The following is a 26,560-nucleotide window of genomic DNA, read 5'->3' on the forward strand; positions in this document are numbered from 1 at the left end:
ACAAAATGCTGACCTCCTTAAGATGCAGTCGAACTAAATAAGCTGGTACACCTATAGGCATGGCCCAGAGCTCATCTTAACCCTACCAACATTCTTTACACACATTATATATACACATGCACATGTATATGCTCATACAACACTAGAAACTAGCATCTATAATTAACCAGCTACTACACCACAACGTATACACATACCCATGTACATACACGCACAAACATACATTTATGTCGCAACAGATAGCCCATCAGAGCCTCAGCTCCAAAAAAACATGTGACAGTGCAGTACTTCGATTATCCTATTGTCACATAAAAATTACACTATCCACTGCCAATCAATGAACAAAATACTGAAAACTGAATGCAGATACTGCACCCCAAGGGATGGCCCATTGGACAATCCTTAAACGTCACTCTGGTCTACAGGAGTTGATTAGCTGGATATTTACGATCCTATTCCATATTTTGAAAGAAGCAGGATAATTTCCTCCTGGACAAAATAAGTAATAAATTACTTTAAAGAATCACACTTTGAAATAAAGACAGAGAATTTCCAGGCACAAATATGCGAATGTGGGTGGGGTGAAAGTGGCGGGTCTTCAAACAAAATATCCACCAAGATAGCTGCCTAAGGCCAAACAGAAGGGAGGAGGAGCACAAAGAGAAACTGGTGACTCCCACAGCAAAACCCCATGTTACTACATGGGGAGAAGGAAACAGGATTTGTACTGAACAAACTCCGAGGCAATTACTGTGATAACAGCACAATAAATCTGTGCTACTTTCCATGGTGTTAAGTACAACATCACAAACAGCGATTATGTTGTTCTATCTTTCGGCTTTTCCCGGTTAGGGGTCGCCACAGCGGACCTCCACTCCGCCAATGATTGGCAGTAGATTTTTACGTACAGACTTGCCAGGCCTGACGCACAACCTTCAACGAAGGTACGCCCATTCACACATGTCTCCACACAGAAGACGCTCTAGCTGAGAATCGAACCGGACAGCGTCTGACTGAGGCGACAATGCTACCGCAACACCACCGCCGCAGCTTGATAAATCTACAAAAAACATAAAAGACCTAAAGAAAAAAAGCCTAAAAATCATAGATAGGCCCTTACTGATCAAAATCCATTTAAGATCAGAGTCCTCTGACTTCCTTTCACATTTTGACTCTTCCTTGATATTGCACAAGGAAGAGATGACATAACTATCCCTCGCCTTGAAAATAGCTAAAAAATTGCCTTTTTCTAACAGACACACCACCATTCTTACTTCTGTGCTATCGGTCTAAACTGTTCCTCTGCTGCATCACCTCAACTGTATATATCACAAACAGCGATTATATGGTCTATTAAAACAGAGAAAAAAAATCCATGCACCTACACAACCAAACACTCCTCTTGTGAAACAGAGCACAAAAAGTTCCACCCCCTCCAACACCAAGGTGAGATTTGGGCAGCTTTTCCATTCCATGCTATCATACCATAGTGTACATGAAACAAATCTAGGCAAGTAGATGAACTGCTGATAAATAAAAAAATAAAGCGAGTAACTCCAAGAGGTAGAGAGAGTAAGCCCACACATCGTAGCAACTCTAAAGTCAAGTTGTCTTGTGCTCATCCTTCTAGGACTGATACAAGGATTCCTTGCAGAAATCCACCATGAAGGACTGCAATGTAGCTGTTCCCATGGTGACTCAGGTGGGACAGCCTATATAACATAACACTCTGAAGAAAGTCAGTTAATTACCTTTCATGGCATGCTGGTGCACTTTACGTTTCTTCTTGCCTTTTTCACAACACAGCACTGATAGTATGTAGTGTTACATAAGAGGAACTCCAACTTCCTGTTAAATCATTGCAAAACAGTTAAAATAAAAACGGCCACTTAAATAGAAAGTCAGTTTATTTCCTTGCCTGCCATAGCACGAAATGACAAAAGTTATCTCTAGATATACACCTTCAAACTCCCCATGCCAAAGTTTGCATCACCCTGTACAACACAAAACAAGAATCAACTCAAAATCATGACAAATCATATTCATATCACAGAAAGAAGACCCAGCGTGTAACCGCAAGCGGCCCATGTGGTTTACTTAACTGCATGGCAAAAAAGATAAGTAAAAAGTCTGCAAGGCTTCGGCAGTAGTCGAGGCATTAAGCCAGTATTTACTTTCTGCAAAATACAGACATCAGCCTTAACACGCTGTCATTTCTCACCTCACTTTTCTGGATCAGAATGCTTAGGAATTGGACTATTTTTTTATAATTTACGTTGGCAATTATTGTAACATAGCAGGCAGCGTGTGGTCCCATCATGTGATGGCCCCACTGTTCACTGCCACACACGTGTAAGGGACTGCACAAGGCTGAACAATTAACTAGAAGACAACAGGAAAAGGGCAGTAGCTCAAAAACAAGACACTGAGGTGCAACACTAACAGAAGGGACAGCGATACCGACTTAATAGGTCTTGTACAATACTTCCACAGTTTTAAAATGAAAGGAACAAAGGGATTCGAGAAAAGAAAACTTGGAATAGGAGTGGTAAACGTACTAGCAGAGAGGAAAGTTGTGATTTAGAAATGCTACACACGCTAAGAGCCAAATGGGGTCAATAACTGTCACACCTCCCCGAAAAAAAAAGTCAGAAATAGTGGCACAATGTAGATAAAGGACAGAGAGACGGGAGGATGAGGAAGAAGGCCAGCTACAAACTCCGACAGAATGCAGGAGCTCCTCTTCTCTCATTATGTTCATAGGAGTGGTGCAAATGGGACCTTATCGCTGGGAATGGATCACATAAGAATACTATCCTTGAGTTACAAACTTTTAAGACACTAGAAACTTACATTCTTTCCCCACCTTCTCCATCAAGCATACCTATTCCCAGCAAATTAATCACCTTCTGTTGGTACAAGACTAGGCAAAAGCAGGACTTTCCCATTAATGATGCAACAACTGGGTTGCTTTACTTACATCCAGCTACATCCTCTTGATGCTGGCAAGCAATTTCCTACATAAAAGATTCATATACACCCTTCTATGTGTACGCCCAGCCATACTATTGAAGACAACATTGGGGGCATCACCATTAAAAGGTCCTGGCCAAAGGAAGAGGGGAAAAAAAAAAAAGAGAACTCCAGCAAATGCTCAGTCACCATGCACTCTGCCCTACAAATCCAGGCATTCTAACTGAATCCAGATCTTTCCCGGATTTAGAAAACCAACAGTTATCTGGTGAGGTTTTCAAAGCGAACACTTTCTGAAAAGAAAGGCTGCAGAGTTTCAGAACCAAGCTCCATTCCTTCTTAAAATGAAAGTAACCATACCGAATGTCTGGAAGGTGGAATATTTCTTTCTACATGTTGTTGTTGTGTCTTTTGGCTTATCCCAGTTAGAGGTCGCCACAGTGGAACTCCGGTCTGCTAATGTTTGGTAGTGGATTTTTGTGTGCCAAGTTGCAGGTACTGACACACAACCTTCAATGAAGGCACGCCCATTCACACATGCCTCCACACAGAAGACGCTCTAGCTGAGAATCGAACGGGACAACGTCTTGCTGTGAGGCGACAACGCTACCGCAGCACCACTACATACTATTGAAAAATAGGTTCAAATGATGGGCAAAGTCACTAAAGAGCTGTCAAAGGGAAGGAATGGAGTGCCCAGTGTCACCTCTTCATTATCCGTTGAGGATGTGGGTTCATGTCATCTCAGTAGCAGCCTCTAACAAGAGGCAGAAGGTTGAGATTCCTGTCGCTTGCCATTGTGTGCATGTCACGGGTGTGGGCAGATGTCACAATGGGTCGTGCATGAAATCACAGTGTGTCAAGCACAGAACATCCCTACATGCTCTCCTTCCTGGTATGAGAGCACTTCTTCCTTATCCGAGTTCATACATCTTAAGATGAGAAGGATGCAGACTATGAGTGGCTGGAGAAAAATAAAACAAAACATGATTGTGCCTGCCAATACAGAATGTCTGTTCAGAAATTGTACAATATAAATCCAATCTATAACTAATAATAATAATATTAAATACCTGGAAAGCAAAGCCACAAAACAACAGAAAAGAGAAGTGGAAAGGTAGTTGGGCTCTCAACAGATGAGCTAAAAATAAATAAAAACTTAACCAAACCAGAAAGGAAGTGGGAGGGAATACTAAACAAGAAGGAAAAAAAAAGTTGAAAACTCAAAATATGATCTCTGTGAAAAGAAGTACAGAGTGTAGATCAAACCTCTATAAAGATGCAGAGATCCAACACAGACAGTTCAGAGGAGGACAAAAAAGTGCTGATAAAGAAATGTACACAGATCACCGTTCATTTCTTTCAAAGCATGACAGGAAAAAATGTGCGCATTCACTTTACAGAAGGGCTTCAAGAAAGCAAGCGGCAAACAGAAGATAATTAAATTAATTGATGACTACGAAGAAAGGAAGGAATAAAGTTGCAGTTTATAGCCTGGCACTGGATAGTCCAAAGGCTCTCCAGTTCGATACTCTGCTGGGGGGCCTTCTGTGCGGAGTCTGCATGTCTTCTCTGCGTTCGTGTGGGTTTCCTACAGGTGCTCCGGTTTCCTCCCACATCACAAAGACATGCATTTGGAGTGTTTCTCCCCATGCCTCCGCTGAAAATTGCCTTTGTTCCAAGTCCGACTTTCCCGGTAAACAAATGTTAAATAAAATAAAGCTTTGTAGGTTTTATTTATTTATTTTTTATTTATTTATTTAACATTTGTTGACCGGGAAAGTCCGAAAGGTCCTGGGTTTGAGTCCCTAACACACACATAATTTATTGAATGCAATCTGTAGAACACCAATAGTACTGTGCCATTATTATGTACAAATGTATAAATAAGGATTTGTACTGGAGTACTTCCAACACTATTACAGAAACAAGAAAAGTTTTGTTTTACTTTTAATACTAAGTATGCTAATGGCACAAATAATTTAATCACAAATACTTATGTATTTACTGGAATTTTCTACCCTCCTTATCCTACCCTCCTTACCCCCCTCTTTTTTTCTATCAGTAGAAATAGTGGACTTATATTGTTATTAACAGAATGTTTGTAGTTTCCATGATTTAACCAAGAAGGCAGTATGCCAAGACACTAGTTCTTTTAAATGTGTCATATACCTTCCGAAATGTCATGCCAAATGCAGGCAGAATGCCATGCAACTTACTGAATTCCTGCAGTCCAGGAAATCCCACTGCTGACACACACATTGTGATTGGGAACACTAAATTTACCAATTAAAACAAAAATGTACAAAAAAATCTGCATGCCAAAATGTGCTTTAATCAAAAAATGGAATGACAAAGTGATACTTCAAGCTGCTGTTGAAGAATTCATCTCTCCCCTTAATATACAACCTTCTCCATAGCTTTAACAATCGTGAAATCAGTACGTGTTTAGCAACAGCCTCGAATCCATAATCAATAAAACGGATGCCTAGCTTCAGAGTCTGAATTAGTTACCTTCGAAGTTACCAGTTTTTGAACCAAAGCACACGTACATGTGATTACTTTAACGGGATCAATTGGGACTGTTACTTTTCACTGTATTTACTACACTGAAAGTGCAGGCCGATGAATTCCATCCATTAGAGAAGTGAGGAAATGCAGGCCGATTAATTCCATCCATTAGGGAAGTGAGGAAATGCAGGCCGATGAATTTCATCCATTAGGGAAGTGAGGAAATGCAGGCCGATGAATTCCATCCATTAGGGAAGTGAGGAAATGGGAGCTTTGAATGAAGTAACATATCCTGAGGTACTATGAACTTTAATGAGTCAAGGCCCCTGATAATGAAGTTTGGGGGGGCTTCCCCAATACTAATTTTTTAATTTTAATGGGGAGAGCTTCCCCTAATACTATTTTTAATGAGTTTATTATACTTTCAATAACATGAAGCAGGCATAGCTCCAGTAAATCAACTTTAGGCAGAACTTGCTTTCATTATGTGGTGGTGAATTCTTTTATGACGGGACAGAACTGAAAATACGCTCTTCAAACTTCCAGTCCGACAGCCAAAAAGGATGTAGTATCAGACAACTATTTTTAAGCATGCACAGAACCATTAGATGCTTCTGAACAAACTCTTCACTTTAAAGCTGAATTCTCACACCACTCACTCACTTCATTAACCAGAAGTTTGATTCTCACTTCAGATAACACTTTCACAAGGCTTGTGCTTTGTTTCACAACAATGGATACACAGTATAATGAACTAGACACAATTACTCACACCCCAAGAAGCGAACAATGCTGTGCTAAGGTTATCGCCTCTAACCCACAGTACAGAAGCTTTATTCTAAGAAAGTATGGCAACCCCAAGCATCAAAGACTGTACTTAAAACGTCACTTCTTCTGTGGACAACCTACCTCCACTCTTTCTTAGACTTGTTGCAAACTCCACAGTCCATCCCATATCCATACTCCTCAACCGATCTCTATCCAAATCCAGTTCCCTCACTTTGGAAAAAGTAATTTGTTGTACCTATTCACAAAGGTGGCATCTCTACTGATTTTGCTAACTACTGCCCCATTGCTATACTATGCCTCCCATCAAAGATACTCAAAAAATGTGTGCACAAACAAATCATGGACTATCTAGTGCTTGAAAACATGCTCACCTCTACTCAACACAGATTTCGTCCTAACCATAGTACCTCTACTGCACTAATCCCCTTTTCCCACTCCATCTCCCTTGCTAGAAATAACAACAAATTGGTCTCTTGCCTCTTCCCTGACCTCTCAAGCCTCTGACACTGTCTCCCACCCTATCCTCCTCTCCAAACTATCTGACCATAACCTTTCTACCTCATCCATTGCCTGGTTCTCCAGCTACCTCTCAAACCGGCTCTGTAAAATGGCTCTCCACTCTATCTCCATTGCATTGTAAAGGAGAGAAGAGGTATAGCCAAACGATGTCAGGGGGCTGGAGGGAGGGTAACCAGGACTGCAACAGTGAACACACTTGAACATCTACATTTATGGTAAGTGTACACAACTGTACCATGTTCTTCATGTTTCACTGTTGCAATCATTACATTTGGGTAGATTCCCAAAGCTAAGAACGGGAAGAGGAATTTAGATAGCATTAGGATCAGCTATAAGGCTCTGCAAAACTACAGTGGCAAAGCCAGCTCTAGATTTGGAGATTTAGAGAAAACTGGCAAATGGTAATGCTTGGTGAAAGTATGTACAGAACTCCAGGTAGCAGCCCTGGTTGAGTGGGATCAGATTCCCTGTGGGATAGGTTTTCCATGGTGCTTACAGCTAAAGTGAATGGAATGGCCTATCCATTTGGAGACCGTTCGCTTTGAAATAGCCTTCCCCTCTGTCCCTGCAGCAAATGCCACCAGCAGTTTTTCAGATTTCCTTTGAGGTTTAGACCTGTCCAAGTAGAATCTAAGCGCACATCTACGAAGTGCATTATCCGTTTCCCTTTGTTCTGTGGATTAGAAAAGATGGTAGGCAAATGAATGGACTGATTAAAGGCCACACTGGATACCACCTTTGGCATGAAAGAGAGACTGGTCCTGAGGGACACCCTGTCCGCATGAAAGATGATGAAAGGCTCCACTACCACGAGGGCCTGTAATTCAGATACCCTTTTTGCTGAAGTGATGGCTAAAAGGAAGAAAGGAATTTTAAATCTGCAGTAGCAGCTGGCAAGAAAGGAGGAAGGGTGAGTTTCTCCAATACAAAGTTAAGGTCCCAGGCTGGAGTTGGAGATCTCCTTGGTAGTCTTAAAATGTTGGCCCCTCTGAGGAACTGCTTGGGCAGTGGAAGAGAGAAGAGGGTAGGTTCTGTGTTATAATGAACTGAAATGGCGGAGGCGTGAATTTTTATTGAGGAAAAGGACAGGCCCTTGTGAAGCATCTCAGTTAAGTATTGTAAAATCGGAGGTAAATTGGGCACTGCTGTGCTCATCCCTCGAGATTGGTTCCAGGCACAGAATCTTTTCCATTTTTCAGCATAAGATTTTCTAGTACTAGGCATCCTTGCCTCTAAAATGATATTCATCACTGGTTTACTGAGGGATGGTAAAGGAGAGCTTAGGTAATTAGCCAGGCTGCTAGGTTCAGTGTTTGAAGCTGAGGGTACAGAATCTGGTTCTCCTGCTGAGACAGTAGGGTAGGAGTCTGAGGCAGGTGCCATGGGGCCAACAGTGACGCACTGCGCAGGAAGGGGTACAAGTGTTGGCGTGGCTAGACTGGTGCAATCAAAATCATCCTTGGTTTGTCTTGTTTGATCTTTAGTAGTACTTTGGAGAGCAGAGGCAGAGAAGGAAAGGCATAAACTGATAGGTTTTTCCAGCTGAAGGACAGAGCATCCACTTTCCAAGCTTGTCTGTGGGGAGTCCTTGCGCAAACTTGTTCCAATTAATAGTTCTGCAGGAGGCAAAAAGGTCTATATCTGGGCTCCCCCATTTGCTTGTCAACATGTTGAAAATCCTTGGTTCCAGTTTCCACATGTCTAAATTGTAGTTATTGGCCGTTTGGGCAGTTTTTCCATATCTCTCAACTTTCTGATTTAAAAGCCTGCATTTGCACTTGTTTCTTTCCTGTAACTAGTCTAGTCCAGATACAGACTCTTAGTTTTAGCACTTGTTCTGAACTTGCTGTAAGCACTAAATAAACTACAAATTAATAAAGCACTCAACCTTCCTTATTACCTAGAGGAAAACAGTTTTTGTACTTACATTCCTCATTTGCTTAGTGAAAAACAGCTCTTGTACTAACTTTCCTCACTTATCTAGAGGAAAATAGTTTTTTTATTCAAGCATGTCCAAGGGTCAGCTCCCAGTGTTCTCTCCTGTCTTATCTGATGAATCTGGGCATCTTGGGACAATGTAGCAATTGCCTCATGTACAGAGACAACCCTCTCCTCCTACCACCCAACACTAAAACATGTGAGAGATGCACTTATCTAGCCAAACTGGAGGTAAAGCTCTCTCCAACAAAGACTGAACTTGACATTCAAGAGGAGACGGTAAACACTTGCACACTCATCACATAGTCCCACTAAATCTACACCAACAAAATCCACACACAAACACATTCGTGGAGGCTCTCAATAATAAATCGGCTCAAGCAATAAAGACCTCCAAAGCAGAAACGTAAGCAACCTCCACCCCCAACACAACCCACACGACACACAGCCCACAGATTCAGTGTGCCACTCAACCACAGCCCATAAGACAAAACAACGTACCCAACACACTAGTCATAGGTGACTCTATACTCAGGCACATTGATGTCCCACTCACCAGGCTAAACAAGGAGAAGGTTATTGTCAGCTGCCTGTCGAGTGCCAGGATCCGCCACATAACCCACGCACTCAGGGCACTCCACAACAAGTACAAATGGGACTCCGTCAATGACCATGTTGGTGTGAACGACCTGAGACGTACCTCCCTGGACTGCATGACAATAGACATGGAAGGGCTCTCCAATCCTGTAGCCCAGGCAGGTATGACCCTAGCCCCGAGTAGCATTCTGCTATCACCCAGAATGATACCGCAGTACAAGGACAAAATGATTGACTTCAACAATTGGCCAAGCTTCTGGTGTCATTCTAAAGGGATCCAGTATCTGTCTGCCTGGGACGACATGGTCGACAGACCACGATGCTTTGTCAGAGATGGCCTGCACCTGTCACCCTAGGGATTCCGGACACTGGCTAAGGCTCTTGCTGCCCCTATAGTGCCTTTTTTAGACAAGGTTCAAATAAATTCACCACCGTAACAGGAACAGGCAAGCAAAAACTGAGGGTAATGCTACTCAATGTTAGAAGTCTAAATCTCAAAATGCACTCACTCGAGGCACTCCTTAAAATGGAGACCATCGATAAAAATGGAGACCATCGATACATGTGCAGTGCACCCCTGCACTACCAGGCTATAAGTCATACCAAACTTTTTGGCCATGTAACCTGGACCGGAACACTAAAGCCGGAGGCGTGTCCATATTCATTAAGGATATCCACACCTCCAGGCTAGTTGCTCACCATAATGCATCCGAGATTATCCAAGTGCAACTAACTCTGGGCAAAACTGCAATCCAAATTGCAGCTTGCTACAGATCCCCCACCATGCCCCAGAATTCCCACTCCTCTTTTCTTGATATACTGGAAAATATTAGGGTTCAACCAAACACCCTAATAATGGGTGATTTCAACTACCCCACCATTAACTGGGAAAACTACTCATGTACCAACCCCTTCACTCAACGCTTTCTGGAATTCATAAATTCCAATGCCCTGGATCAACTTATCCACACCCCCACCAGGGGCAGCAATATCCTAGACCTAGTCATTATCAACATGAGTGACCGGTGTTCCACACCTGAAGTCAACTCCTCGTTGGGCCAATCAGACCATAAGATAAATCACCCTAGATAGCCACATCCCACCCCCACCCCCCAGTAAGGAAACTACGGCAAAAATTTCTCCAAAGCCAACTTCATTCTTAAGACACAAGTGGCAAACTTCATGGCACCCATGCAGATGGACAATACAGATACGACTGCAGAATCCTAAACAAATGCACTCTATAAGCATTTACACGAGTGCATGGACAGTGCTATCCCAAACAGAACCAAGACGCTACCCTCCAAAAAAGGAAGCCAATCTGATGGTGCCATAAACGAATTTTACAACAGAAGGAAGAAACTGTGGCAAAAGAGAGTAAAATCCCATGAGTGGAGGAGCTCCCTGGTCAGCCTCAGTAAGAAGCTGAGATCCCTTGCAAGAGCCTCCAAAGCTAGCTACGAAAACAAAATCGACACTGATTCTAAGGACAACCACAAAGCATTCTACAGCGATGTCAAGAATCTCAACAGTAACACCCAGATTTGCTCCAAGTTACAGCACAACGGCACAAAAATTACAGAACCAACTGATATTGCCAACATCCTGGCAGATAGGTTCAGTGCTAACTTTATCCCCCTCTCACCCCCTAAAAGGCCCATATCTATACAGGAAGAATGCAGAGTCCCTGTAATCACAACTACGCAGGTAAAAGCTGCACTCTCTAAAGCCAAAAACACAGAATCCATGGGACTGGACAACATCCCAGGCTGCGTTTTACACGGACTTCAGAACGAACTGGCTCCCCACCTAAGCACCATGTTCAATCATAGCCTCACATCAGGCTTTGTGCCCACTGAATGGCGCACAGCAACAGTTATCTCACTCCACAAAGGGAGAGCCACCACTGATCCCGGGAACTATTGCCTATTAGCCTGACGAGCCTGGTCTGCAAGGCCATGGAAGGTATCATGGAACTCATAAACAAAGACATTGGTAACAACCACCCAGTTCAGGTTTGTGCCTCCTGAACCTGATCGACTTCTTTGAGGCAGTCACCAAAGCCGTAGACGAGGGTAAGGTGGTTCATACAGCCTATCTTGACCTCGCCAAGGCTTTCAACACCATCCCCCATTCTGGAATTACAGCTAAACCCCTACGTCACAAGATGGGTTAACAACTGGCTCACCGACAGAACCCACACTGTAAAAGTTGCAGACTCCAAATCTGACTTTAAACCAGTGACAAGTGGAGTACCACAGGGTTCAGTCCTGGGACCTCTCCTTTTTGGTACCTACTTCTCTGAAGTACAGGCCAACACAGAATGCCTCTGGCTAACGAAGTTCGCAGATGACTGCACACTAGGAGCCATAGTAGTGTCCCCAAATGATGTGGACATCCTACAGAAGGGCCTCACTGAGACAGATGCCTGGTGTCAATAGCCATGGCCGCAAGCTCAATGCCAAAAAGTGCATTCTCATCCCCTTTCGTAAAAACTCTGTACCCATGAATTAGCACATAGGCAGCAGTCTACGTAACACCAAACGTGTGATAAGAGACCTTGGGACCCAGGTGGACAGTAGTCTCTCCTTTGATAATCACATTGCCACAGTAGTCAGGAAGTCCTTCTATGTGGCACACCTCATCATAAAAGGGTTATCATCCAAGAAAAAAGGAGGAGGTCATTGTTCCCCTCTACTCGACACTCATCAGACCCATTATATAGAGTACAACACCCTTTTGGAATGCATCTCACAAGACATCTGCAGCAGCTGGAAAGGCCACAGAAGTACCTCACAAAGGTTACTGGCCTCAAACAGATGCCCTATACTGACAGTCTCAAAAAACTCCAGCTTTACTCTGTAGCATATCGTTTACTCCGAGGTGATCTCTGCCTAACATATAAAGCTATGTCAAACCCAAAGCTGTTGGACATGCTACACCTAAAGAAATCCCAACTCCTCCGAGCTGCATGCTCTAGGGACCTAAACCCTGTCACCACAATAAACAGGACATGCTGGAGTAATAGATTACTGTCCCACAGACTTCCCATACTCTGGAACAAGCTACCCATCTATGTCAAGCAAAGTTCATAATTAGCACTCTTCAAGAAGAATCTTGATGAGTGGATGGGAAATAGGAAATACACCCTGGGGATCCCTTCTGTGGCTCTGCTCAACAGTGGCACAGGAAAATAACTTTCTTTGGTGGTTAAGCCAGGGAACCTTGTTGGCTAGGCTTACTTAGACCCTTGAGCCGATAGCCTAGTACCTACCTATGAACCTATAATGGATAACTGTAAAAAGGGGAAGAATCTAAGTATGGCATGGATTGACAAAAAAAAAAAACAAAAAAACACCACATTTGACAGTATCCCACATTCATGGATAAAAAGTGCTTAAAATGTATAAGATACACCCTACACTGATCAACTACATTACAGTGACCATGAAACAGTGGCAGACCACTTTGCAATTAAGCCATGATAAAGGACACATTATTATTCTAGGGACAGAAATCTAAAGTGAGGATAGTCCAGGGTGACTCCCTGTAACCTCTGCTATTCTGACCTGCCCTTAACCCATTAAACTGTCTACTTAAGAGATTAGGACATGGCTATAACTTGGCTCCTAGAAAACAACAAAGTGTAAGGGCTTCTCATCTTCTCTTTGTAGATTTAAAAAACTGTAACTCATCAGACGAGGAACTGAAAGCACAACTGCAAGTAGTCAAAAAAATTTTAGATAATAAAAGAATGTTATTTGGTCTTGATAGTAATATCTTTTGGCTTTTCCCGGTTAGGGGTCGCCACAGCTGATCACCTCAGCTTATGATTAGCAGTAGATTTCTATGGTGGTGAGTTGCCAACCCATCACCCAACCTTCAAAAGGCAGCACCCCCACTCATGCACGCACCAACCTGCACGTCTTTAAAGTTCACTCGACCATGGGGAGAACATGCAGACTCCGCACAAAAGGCGCCCAAGCCGAGAATTAACTGGAGAACCTCTTGCTGTGAGAATACAATATTTGGTCTTGATAAGTGTGAAAAAGCAACCTTTAAAGCAGGAAAACTGCAGCACCAAGAAAACACTGGTTTGGGACAAGAATGCGACAAAAGAACTTGAGCAAGAGGGACTGTATAAATAACTGGGAACTGATGAAGGATTAACAATAAAACATTAACAAATGCGATTAAAACTTAGTAAGGAATATTTTAGAAGACTTAAATTAATCCTGTAAACAACGTTGACATCTAGGAACTTCAGGCTATAAACCAATTTGCTCTTCCTGCCTTAACTTAGTTTTGGAATGACTGACTGGTCCCAAAACATGTTGGACAGATCAGATAGGAAAACAAGAAGGATGCTTCATGCTCAACAAACGATTTATAAAAATCGATGCAAACCAAGATTAGATATTCCCCATTCCGAAGGAGGTATGGGCCTCCTTGAAATCAATTACATGCACAGATTTAAAATGGTGAGACTGCACACATCTGCTGACCTCACAGGACCCAAACACAATGAAAGTTTTGAAACATGAGGAGAATAAATCTAAGGTGACTTCCCTGCTTAGTCTAGCAGAAGCATAAAGATGTCAAGCAGGAATGAAATCAAACCAGAAGTAGATAAAAATCAGACAGCAACTGAATGTGCCAAAAAAGAAAAGAGAATACAAGGTGAAGGATCAGATGAGAAGGCAAGAAATATAGAATTCAAACCAAAAGACAAAAGGTTAATACCGGTGGCCCAAGATAGTGGGCTATACACACGTTGGTTTACAAAGTCCACTGAACATGTGGTAGAAGGTTTTGTAAAACAGAACTGGAAACAGTTGCACACCTCGTTGCTGGTTGTGACATACTAATGACAGAAGGACTGTATACTGAAAGGCATAATAATGTGGCAAGACTGTTGCACTGGGGATTGTGTAAACATTAGGGTATTGAAGCAGCTGAAAAACAGTGGAAACATGAGCCACACAGCATCATAGAAAACGATGAAGTCTAGATCACATGGGATCATCCATTACCAACAGTTCAAAAGATAGATGCGCAACAACCAGATATAGTAGTCCATGAAAAGAAGACCAAAGTAGCACTGATCAGTGAAATCGCCACAGCCACTGACTACAGTGTCCTACGTACAGAGAGGCACAAAGTCATGGAACCATCAGGATTTGAAGGCAGAAACGAGAGCAACGTAGAAGAAAGATACCCAGACAGTATCAGTAGTAGTGGGAGCAACAGGTCTTATAAAAAGAATATACACTCATATTTAGACAGGTTACCAATCCATGCAACTCTGTACGAATTGCAGGAGGAATCATTACTGGGTATATTGCGGGTGCTGGGAAGAGCACGTCTGGCTGACAAAGATTGAAACAATACTAATTTCATGAACTTTAATCATACTTTGACTTAGGAATGGGGCCCATTCCCGTCATGGTAATAGAAACCCAAAAAACTTGGAAAAATTAAATGTACATAGGCTTGTTACTGCCTCTAGCAAAAGAAGACTGCGTTACTGACTATTATTTTATTCATTTGCAAGTAATTATGTATTTTATACACTTATACATACTTTTTCGTTATTGTTTGCTGTTACTAATTTTGTGTGCTACTGTGGAGCTTTTCTCCCCGGCCTTCCGCTGAAAAGGGGCTTTTGCTCAGTCGGTCACTCCCAGTCAATAAATAAATAAATAAATAAACAAACCAACAAAACAAATAAATAAAGGTCAAGTTGGTATTACCCAGACCCAAGAACTTATGCACCTCCATTTAGACGATCTCCTACAAATGAAGGACCGTTCACCTATATGTTTGTCTGTGGTCAACAACTGGAAGTTCTTGGTATAGAAATACTGCCGATTTGAACTACTTCTGGTCATGTCCCTGTTTTTCAACATATCAGACATCCATCTGTTTAACATGGAATCACAGACAATGCTGGCCACCCTAAAGCTGCCCCATCTTTGCAGTTTAAATGCACAATCAAACTGTGGTACTACCCAGAGTGACATGTATGAAGATTCTGATGAGTGGACATACACCATTGCCCCTTACCAAACGCATATAATATATTTTTTTCTTTCACTGTGTCTGCCCACCTAATTCTAGCTACGCCTATGGTTACTTCCAAGTACCAGAAGGCACTCTGATACTCAGACACAGACACAAGAGAAAAGGAGGTTCTGAAGACTGGCATGATTCACTGAAAATCACCATACAAGGAACTACCAATAACAGTAAAAATCCCTACAAAATTGCATTCTCAACTGGAAAAAAAGCAAAACAGAAGCAGCAGTAAACAAGGTGCAGCTGACCAATGCCTGGGCTGTGCTAATGTCCTGAATGAAGCATCTACAGCACATCAAGGACCCCCCTCCCCAGAAGACCTGCTGCTCTGTAGCACTCTCACTCTGAATACAGACAGCATCTCCTGTGATCAAAGCAAAGCTAGTACTGTGGCATCTTTGTCTTGTGTCTGACAAACACGCCTCAGATAATGCATGCGTTGTTCGAGGTGGCCGGGGACAACAATAATGAACTTTCACATCAGTGAGACATTACAGAAGTCCCCACATCTTTCATGAGCCTACAAAGAATTCTGAAAAACAAACATTCATAAATCTGTTTGCTTGCCGTTTCTGTGGTTTCATTATATTTATCATTTTTGTTTTTTTTTTGGTGTGGTTCAAAACATTCATAAATCAACTGCTCTGGAACTGGCGAATAGTATAATCTGAACTTTACAACACTGGAAATACAAGATGCAGTTAACATGGTTTGCAGTTGAGGTGGAGTATTCAAGTTGCATAAAAGAATCTGCATCAAACAAGTGAATAAATTTTGTAGATATAATCTTTCCCCAGTGTAGCAGCTGGAATGCACCTCACAAAACAAAGCTGTCAAAAGAAGATCGAGGACTATTCTGGCCGATGTATAGAATAAATGTCATAATACTAGGTGTGTTCTCACCAAAACTACAAAAGGATAGGGGGTGATTTCATCAATGCACAGACAGCATCTACTTTGAACTCAGATTAAATTTGGATGTCATGAATTAAATGAGAATCATAAAAGCCAACAAAGAAGTTGAGAACACAGAATATCAAAGGCAGTTAATGGAGAAGGTTAAGGCTATGAAGTGTTATACAGCCGCTTAATGTAGTCCAGGGTTCGATTCCTTCTTTTTCTACTTGCCTGCTGTGTGAGTCTGAGTGCCTCACTTAACCAGACAATTCTTTTGGGTCACCACTGAAAAGGGACACTTCACACGCTCATCCAGTTAATAAATAAATAAATACATACATACAATAGGCCAACAGAAACAAAACGTTTACTGAAAATTATAAATTATCAGTTTTCTGCAAGGCACTTCCTAAAATACTCCAACAAGAAGACAAGTCAATAAAAGCCCTGTGCATGAAATTCGCAGGCCAAGCAGTATGGCAGAGTACAACTCAAAGGAAGCAGGCACGGAGGTTTACAGTTGATTGCTGATGCACGTTTCTATAAAAAGAAATCAGAAGTACTCCTAATCAGCAATGGATTAGAGGAAATAAAAGGCATTTCCATAATTAACAAGTAGAGCATTTCAAGAAAAAATAAACAGAACCAAACCTTTGTGCAAAATAAAAACAAAAGCCAACACTAAAAATAGCAGGTTGGAGAGCAGTGTGCATGGTATGTGTTCCTGCACCCTGTACAAGTAAAGAAGACCCAGACTCTGCAATTCTTTTTAACTTTCCTTGTATAGAGTCTCAAGCTACAGAGCCTTCAGGTAGATTAATTACAGTTCCCCTGCAACTCCATGTGGGGATATTTCACCCTCAAAAAAAAAAAAAAAAAAAAAAAAAAAAAAAACACCTGAAATCAATGACACTACAGAACAGAAACCACTGGTTGGGATTTTATATGTAAAAAGTGGGAGTTCAGCATCAGGGGAAAGAAAGAATGCAGGAAGTTTAAACTCATCCACCTTATACCAGTGCAGCTTCAGGAAACCCCTTGTTTGCAGCTTACATCAATATAAAAAAGTTTTTTGCAAAAAATCCACACATACAAACATATTTTCAGTTATTAACACATAAAACAGCTACTCTGGAGACATCTGCAGGATCCACTCAACCATTAGGGTATTTTACACAAAAACTGCAATCCTCCACAGCTAGTGGCTAAAAATACTGTGGTGACTTTACAATGAAACTAAAGAAGGTGACCTGTGCCTCTTACAGTCAACGGCACACAGGATGACTGGCTTTAAATGGACTGAACATGAACGCAAAAGCATTGTTTTAGTGCTTGTGGTTAGAACGGGGTAAAAGTCAGTTACAGGGACCAAACACCTGTTAAAGGGCCACCTCCCACACATACACCACAGTCCACAACCTTTAAGCACGACAACATTATCACACTAGTGCAGTTTTGTTTTTCAAACAAATAAATTTTATTACATAAGACATCAAAACCAAAAATCATATAAAAGGAAATAATGTACACCATAATTACAAATGCTTGCATGTGGAGATTTTCTCCCCGGGCCTCTGCTGAAAATGGACATATATCCAGTTGGACTAGCCCAGTCAATAAATGTAAACTAAAATAAATAAAATAATCCGTAAAACTACTCAAAGTGTTCTTTAAAATAACTTTAATATTTAATTTTAATAAAGCTAACCTTTTAACACTAATGATTAGAACAGAAATAGCAATCAATAAGAACAGAACAGAAAAGCTGTATTAACCTGAGAATTTGAAATAAAAGTTTCCCGGCATAATTTGAATTAGAGAATTTTTGTTAAATGAGTCAGTAGCCAGTAATACCATGTTATGCTTTGACAACAGTCATTCCTTTCACCACACAATACAAAATGGCGACTATGTGATGCACAAATCTGCCCAGTTTCATACTTTCTAGACAAACTACAGCTCCCACTTAGTGTACAACTTATTTTGCTTTCCCCCACCTGGTATAAGAGCGGATTTATACAGGTGCTATGAATTTATGAATCTAGCCACTTCTTCAGAGTCCAATTACCAGCACTTCAGGTAGCTGGTTCCAATTACCCACAGCCTTTTTCTTGAAAAATGCACCCTGAAAATCTTCTTAGAGCTGCCATCTTGCATAATTTTAGGCTCTGGATCACTTCCAGGTTTGCATCCGCACTCCTCTGTACCGGCTTTACATTGTCTATGTCTTTGTGAAGGTGAAGACTGTAGAACTGCACACAATGTACCAACTTTCTAAACAAATGTCTACCCCAAACCAGAATGTGGCTTGTTCCCTTGGGTCCTGATAGTTTTTTATATTTAAAAAACATTTTTGCAGGGAGGCAATGCCCTACTCATCCCCTCTGAACTGGTGGGGGGGGGGGTACACTACTGCAACCTCTGTATACTACCTCCAAGACTGATGTACCCCAGCATGGAGAGGGAAACTCCATGACACAACACAACATAAAGGAATAAAAGCCATGACCATGACCAAGGTGAGCCGATATCAATAAGCAACTTGGGAACTTAGTAGCACTGCAGTCAGGATGTGTGTCTAGCTCGAGAAGCATGTGCTGGGCATCACAGGCAGAGGCTGGAGCTCACAGAGAGGACACCAGGTTGGGGGGGGGGTTGCAGAAGATGTAGCCACTTTTATGAGCCCAGAGTGTAGCATGTGATCAAGGTTACTGTCACTGCACATCCAGCCCCATGCAATGGCATCAGAACATACAGGGACATTAAGGGCTGCCATTGCATTGTGCCATATTTGGATGGCAAAAAATTCAGTTACAGTTAGGCCCCTATCAGGGGGCAGCCAGGACTACCTGGTCAAGGGATGGTGCCACTCTCTCCATACTGCATGTATGCCAAAGGTTGGGGGGGGGGGGGGTAGACGACGGACTAAAAAACAGAAAAAAATGCAGTCACCTCAGTCCTACCATTTGTTATCTCTTCCCCAAATTCACACTTTCAGTTCTACTTTTCTAAGAATTGCAATTACTGTCACTGGAATTTCAACAGGCACCTTATATAGAGGTCTTGCCGCTTCCTATGCAGAGACGTCCTTTGCCTACCTTCCTCACCCATCTATCTCACTTGGTCCTTCCAATAGTAAATATGCTGAAGTAAACAAGGTAAATAAAAGCCTAACTAACTCATTTGCCTTTCAGAAATGTCAACACAAATTATTTGCAATGATCCTGGTCATTTACATTCCACCCCTAATCAACCTTGTGGCATTTAGGCACTCCACACCCTACCTACCACTATCCCACGAGACTAGGTCGATAACACCTGTGCCAGAGTACAACCAAAATCTGTATAAAGGCAGAAGCTGATCATTGAATCAAAACAGCTTCAGCAACTCAAGTATTATAGGCAACAGACACAATTGTGGCCTATTCTGTTAGGTTGCTTGGGGGGGGTTCATAATGTATTATAACATTAACAGCAAGGACACAGGAAACCTCCTCATAAAGTTGGGGAGTACCATTAGCCACAACACAACCTAATGCATGATCCCCTAAAACAAAATGGAGTATTAAGTTTAGGGACATTTAAATGCTAAACTACCAAGATAGAGCAAACAGTGTCAAGTGTCCAAAGTGAGCTGGCTGTCCTGGAAGCCAGGACTGGCTTGCAGAGACTACACAACATAAGACACTCTTGTGTCCATATGAAGGAAGGGAATGAAAACAAACGAACACCCAGTCTGTCATCCATAAGTAAACAGCTGTTCTTTAACATTACTTCCCTTCGAGTCCCTTTCTCTACTTAATCTGACTAATTTAATTAGCATAAATAGAGAGGATTATTAAACGTGTATGACTCAATTCAAACTTAATTACTGAACAACAGAAAGAAGCCACCTATCAGCCGGAAGCCAGGTATTTTAGCAACATAATCAGGATTAAACTGAACACCTAAAGCCCTCAATCACTTAATCTGAGCTTCTGCAATTTACTAACGCCATCAGAATAGAATACGTTATCAACAATCATGCCTTAAAGAAAGTGCACTTATACAAATTAACATGTTGTTAATGACTTGTCAACAGACCCTACTCTATGAAAACATGCATATTTCAAAAATTACATCACAGTGTTAAGCAATGCTAAAACCAATGTGGTCTTTATCCAAGAATCTACTTTAGCACACAGAATAAGACAGAAAGATTGTAGTCATGTACACAGAACTGGTGTAATAACCTGACAAACTCAAAATACGAACTGGGCAATCAGCTCCCAAACTGAAAATCAAGATATCATCTTTCAAACAATCAGAAACGAAGAAGCAGTCATCACTCAGAAGTGTGATCCAGAGACAGACAAATGATATCAGGAAATGAGAAGTCACCTACAGAGTCCAAAACAAACCAAAATACAAATTCACCACCCTTTACTATGAACATCACATTGTCGCAGTTACTGGCACCCAAAGTACCCACTGATCATCCCTCAATAATGCAAAATACAAGATAGCGAATGACCACAACCCTTCTAAGAAGGGAAACTGAGCTATTTCCTATCTGTAAGTCATGAAAGTTACTCCACGCCTGTGGAAAACAAGCACTTCCTTTAGCCAACTTCCAGTCTTCAATTGAGACCCTTGTTGTTGCCTACGTTCTCCACTAAAAAAATACAATCCCAACCATCAGAAACTGACATGGAACCACTCATTCCATCCTCACAATTTGTATTATTGACTGCACTTTATCTTAGCAATACTTCTGTAAATACACTTCAATCTGTTTGTGTTTTTATGTGCTATAGGGATTTCTTTCCACATATTTAAATTTCTTAGCAGATGCTGTAAAATGCCTTTGTGTGTGTTTTTTGTGAAGTCTTTCTCCCCAACATTTAATCTGTTGTAGGGTTCTCTCCCCTTGTATATAAATACTCATCAACTATGGTTTATATTCTTTGGAATCTGTTGTGGAGCTTTTCTAGCTGGGCCTCGGCTGAAAAAGGCCATTGGCTCAGACTTTTCCAGTCATCAAATAAGCACTACAACAGTCTTCGCCTCATCCATGGGCGGTGCACACAGTTGTGGCCTCACCCACAGTACACACAGACTCACGAGGCTTCAGGTGCACTATGAGGGGGCAACTGATGCCTCTCACATATTGTACGCAACAGCTGTAGCTAAACCTAGACAACTGTGGCCTCAACTGCAGGCTGTACTGACACTATTAGGTCTCACCTGCATTTCACACAGCAGCTACAGCTCACCTACCATCTAATGCAGAGATTTGTGCCTCACTCGCTGCCTGTACAACAGAACGTAACTTCCTATGTTCTACTGCTGCATCTCTCTGGATTCGACAAGCTGTCCGGACAAAAAATTATTTAAAGGAGTTGTGAACAGGCTACATTCAAGACAATTCCGAAACTCAGATAATTACTCATGGCCACAACTGGAAACAGTTATGTGCTTTACTTTGTTAAAAATAATTGCATCTAAAAGCTGAAAACTACAAGCAGGACTGCTTACAAGACGACCACGGTATGAATCTGATTCAACCTACAAAATTAAGAGAGATGGTAGCTTCACATTTTTTGTATGAAAACGTATCCTCTGCATTTATCTTCGCTGTCTGTTATAATCACTGTTTGGGTAAAATGCATGGTTCTCCAAAAGTTCTACACAATGGCAGCACAGTCACTTACTTTTATCAATACCCGTTAACCAGAAGTACAATAATCCAGTAACCCCTCTTAAGCACAACCCAGGCCTTAGGCAAAGCAATACAATAGTAAGCACTTGCAAATTACAAGAGTAAACAATTACTTATGAAAAGATATTTCAATCCTATAAATACAAAGCAAAAAAAAAAAAAAATTAACTAATAATTTTACTGCTTTACAGATTTTAAATTTGTATACTACGCCTCACAGTAAGACGTTGTCCTGTTCGATTCTCAGCCAGAGCATCTTCTGTGTGGAGACATGCGTGAATGGGCGTATCTTCGTTGAAGGTTGTGTGTCAAGGCCGGCAACTCGGCACGTAAAAATCTACTGCCAATCATTAGCGGACCGGAGTTCCGCAGTGACGACCCCTAACCGGGAAAAGCCAAAAGACAACAACATACTATGCAAATTATTTATCAATTAAATGTAAAATACTGCACAAACACATTACAAATGTCAACAGTACAAGCTACAACTAAGCACTATTTTGTAGATTGCCTGTTAATTTAATCCCAGTCCCATCCATGTGAAGGAAAGATGCAAACGGTGTCATGTGTGTTTTTCCCCATGGGGGCCACCTGCACTCTCCACCCCCCACGTCTGTATACATACACAGACAAACCTCAAAATCTTACAATAGCAGAGAAACTGAGAAAGCTTCCAAATTTCTCTGTTACACAACCTTACTGGAGCACACTACAAGGAATCCATTTACCTTCTGTTTCACCAAAAATATATGAGATTAGTACATTACTGATCAACAGTTACACTGACCAGCATACGATAATCCAGCAAACATACAGAAAAGTACACAGTACCTCATGAAGGCAACAGACCAGCCAGCAAAAATCAGTTTTACCAAAACAAAATACATGCACATTTTCAAAGAAAGTCCATAGAAAGTCTAAGTACACTGACCAGCAGTGGGGTAGTACATGTCTGACCACAGTAATGCCAACCACACTTAGCTGCGCTACCACATGTGCAGATCTATATGAAAGTAACAAGGGACGAAGGACTCCAGCCAAACAAATCTGACCGGGACTCTTACAGCTACCACCTTGGTCCACTCCCAACCCAGGATGTAGGCATAGCTACTTATAACACTTATTTTAGCTGATCAGAAGATTTGTGTTTCATTCTACAACACTGCAACTTACTTACACAGTATGATCCGAAAACATCACATTGCCTGAGAAGTCTCTCAATACTGCTTCTTGGGTAACATACAGATAGTATGGTCTCTCACATCAGAGGTACAACATCTATTCTCTGCATAGACAAGATAACAGTACATGTTCTAAAACACTTAATGGCTGTTCCAGTTACTGTTTGTGACACTGAAAAAATATAAAACTTTCTGAAGTCGCAAGGATTTCAGTTTTCAAATCTCATTAAAATAAGCTCTTATCTACTGTACTTACCACTGCTGTGAGCAGTTAGTGTTTACTGGCTTACAGCATGTACAACTTCGGCCTCACAACAGCTCAAAGTTAGGATACTATATTACACTTTATCATTATACATACAATAAAACATGTCAGTATCTGTCTGGTGCTGGAATACAATGGTAAAACCAAGATTAAAGATAAAAAAGAAACATTCACAATGGTCCCAATCATGTGAATAAGGCACATCTAGAACCATCTTTTTAAAAAAGGGGTACACATATATAACATGGATTCTATTTCTGAACATTTCACATTACTGCAACTGCATGTATCAAAACACTACAGAATTAACCATACAGTAACTGCACAACTGCTCCTTTTTTCTCGCTCTCCTGTCTTTTTACACCAGTTGTGTTTAACTGACTATGTAAGACAATTTTAGTTTTGGACAACACAACTCATGAAACATGCCACCATAAGCTAAAAAAAAAAAAAAAAAAATGGTCCCCCAAAACCAACTACCAGGTGGAAACTTACACAACCACACAAAGACAGGTTTACGTGTAATTAGTTTTGTAAATCGAACAAACAAATACAAGAAGCCTTAGAGTCGCATGGAATTTTAATCTGCAGGAGAAAATATGAAGACTTAAAAGTCAATGAAAAGCTATCTTAAGTGGCCTGGGGGTGTTTAAGGAAAGGCTTCACAATGGTTTTAAGCTGTGTGTACACACAAATTCTTTTATAAACATAATTTCAGATTCTGGTAGCACAAAGTGTAAGCTTTGTTTACCTGGTAGCAACACTCTGACCTTCCTGTGTGAAAAAGAAAATTAAACCTTGGAGACAAAAATTACGTAAAGGTGCTAGTAGGTGTGACAGACAGGCGCAGCATTGTTGCAAGAAAATGGACATAGTTAATGGTGCAACACGTCTTCAAAACAACCCAATGTAGCGAAGTGTGAGCTACCACTTTTCACAAGGTGGCCCAAACCACTCAGTGTGTGTGTGACTAGCAAATGAAAGGTGCTGCCAATAGCTTATCTGAATGAAGGACAGGCAGTATGACATGATAGAAAAGAATTTTCTGCTTGATCTCCCTAGCCTCACTATTAACTCTAGACAGTAAAGTACAAAACTTGCAGAAACCACTCAGTGTAAAAAGATTCTGTCTTGCAGCACATACAAAATTACAGAAAATTCATTACATTCTGCATCCACACACAAAGTATCAAAACACAGATTTTTACATGAATGCACTTTCAGAAAACAAGTCTTAGCTGCACTGAATGAAAGAATGCCTAATTCTAAAAACACCACTTCTGTCAAAAGGACAGAACACAATCATGCAAAGCAAAAAGTGCAAATCTACATTTGCTAACAGAAGAACACCCACCACAAATATTCTCACCATATGGAAAAAAATAAAAAAGTTGGAATTATTTGCTGCCTGCTCCATAAAAGATTTAAGGGAGAAGACCAACAGCATTTTACAAGATACATTTTTCCCTTACATCTACTTTTGCAGTTATTCATTGTTATCAGTCTAAATACTAATTACAGACTGCCTCAACATGTAGATTTGTTACTCCCATTACCCAGGCAAGAATATGTGATAAAAATTGCAACTTGTGAACCATGGCCATAAATGCAACCTGAATTTTACTTTGTGACAGGTGAAGTACCATTTTTAAACAAGCAGCGGAGACGTGTTTCATTACTACAGCAGCACCAAACACACACACAGGTTCCCTGTATGTAAGCACCCCTGTTAAATGTGCACCATTTGTTTCATTTACTACAAATTAACAGTCAAATTAAAAGAGGCACTAGACTTCAGCATGCACATAAACAAACTGCTCAAAATATCTTTTCACAGCACTACAAAGGTGAACATTGTATCTCAAAAGTGGAAACGCAAGAAGGTTTAAAAGACCATTTACAAACTTTCAAAGTATACAAAGAAAGAAAAACAGCCATTCAGCCAAATTAGGCTCTTGCTCAATGTTAATGTTCACTGTACTTCTGGATGTTGTGAATATGTCCACTGTCTCAACTGGGAAAACATCTGAAGCAAGACACCCTGGGGCTTAGGCATCCTGTGTCTTTTATACAGTTAGCTTAGTTGTGTCATGGCTGAAAAGAAATCGCCTTCAGACCAGATCACTGACGCATTAAAACATAATGAAATAATATTTTCATATGCAGCTATAATTATATGTTTATAGACATGTAAGCAAACAAGAATTATGTCTGTGGATAAATCTATATGCATATTCAAACATACACATGACTAAAAAAACAAAGGTATATACCGATACTATGCAAGTACTCTAACTGTACAAGCTACTGACACAAAAAACTAGAAAGCAGGACTTCAAAATGTCTAAAATGGTCTGCAGTTAGCACTAAATCTATTTATCGCCTCTTCTAAGTAAGTGGTATATGACGGCTTAGTCATCCCTGTGTCTACAAGTCACACTGAAAAAATCTGCTACTTTGGACCATCCAAGCCACACCCCAAAAGCAACCAAGCAGTTACTGCTTGCATTTAAACTTCTGAACAAAGTGCAAAACAAGGACTCTATAAAGTACACGTCTGCAAAACGTCAACAAACCCAGCTATTAGCAGCGCCCAGCAAGACTAGTAAGATCTTGAATTGACAGGTGGGCTAACCCAGGGACAGCCTACATGAGTCTAGAATTGTATGCAAAGCACAGAAGGTAAAGGGGCTTCCCCAAGAAAAACTGAATGGGTGAGGAAACTTAACTGATACTGGCAAAAAACACAGTCTGCAGTTCCCTGTAACATTATAGGTTCATTCCCAGGCGCAGCTTGTTTTACAAATGCAAACTCTATGTGTACAAGTACACTACCCCTTAGTACAGTAACCCTGTAAGTTTACACCAAAAATGGGAGTGCATTACCACATAAACATCTGGAAACTATTCTGTTAGGAGAAGCACCCCCAAGTACATCAAGTTCTGCATCAATCCTGGGTACAAGATCGGCGGGAACCCCCACCGTCCCCGTTTGGGGAATCTCGGGGCCTGCGCTACAGTCAGCGGTGGAGCTACCCGAATCCTACAAATGCCACAGCTGGGGCAGTTGGAGCAACGCTCTTCCTCTCTCTTTCCATGATATAGCTGCCC

General features: G+C 41.2%; 1 protein-coding gene across 1 annotated transcript in view; it reads right to left on the reverse strand.

Moving 5' to 3' along the window:
* The window catches only part of LASP1 (LIM and SH3 protein 1), a 1,019,750-nt gene that overhangs the window by 992,741 nt on the left and 449 nt on the right, over positions 1-26,560 (reverse strand). The window lies entirely within an intron of this gene.

The sequence above is a fragment of the Protopterus annectens genome, chromosome 11.part0 (genome assembly GCF_019279795.1).
Source record: "Protopterus annectens isolate FY-2018-M chromosome 11.part0, PAN1.0, whole genome shotgun sequence".
NCBI classification, from domain to species: Eukaryota; Metazoa; Chordata; order Ceratodontiformes; family Protopteridae; genus Protopterus; species Protopterus annectens.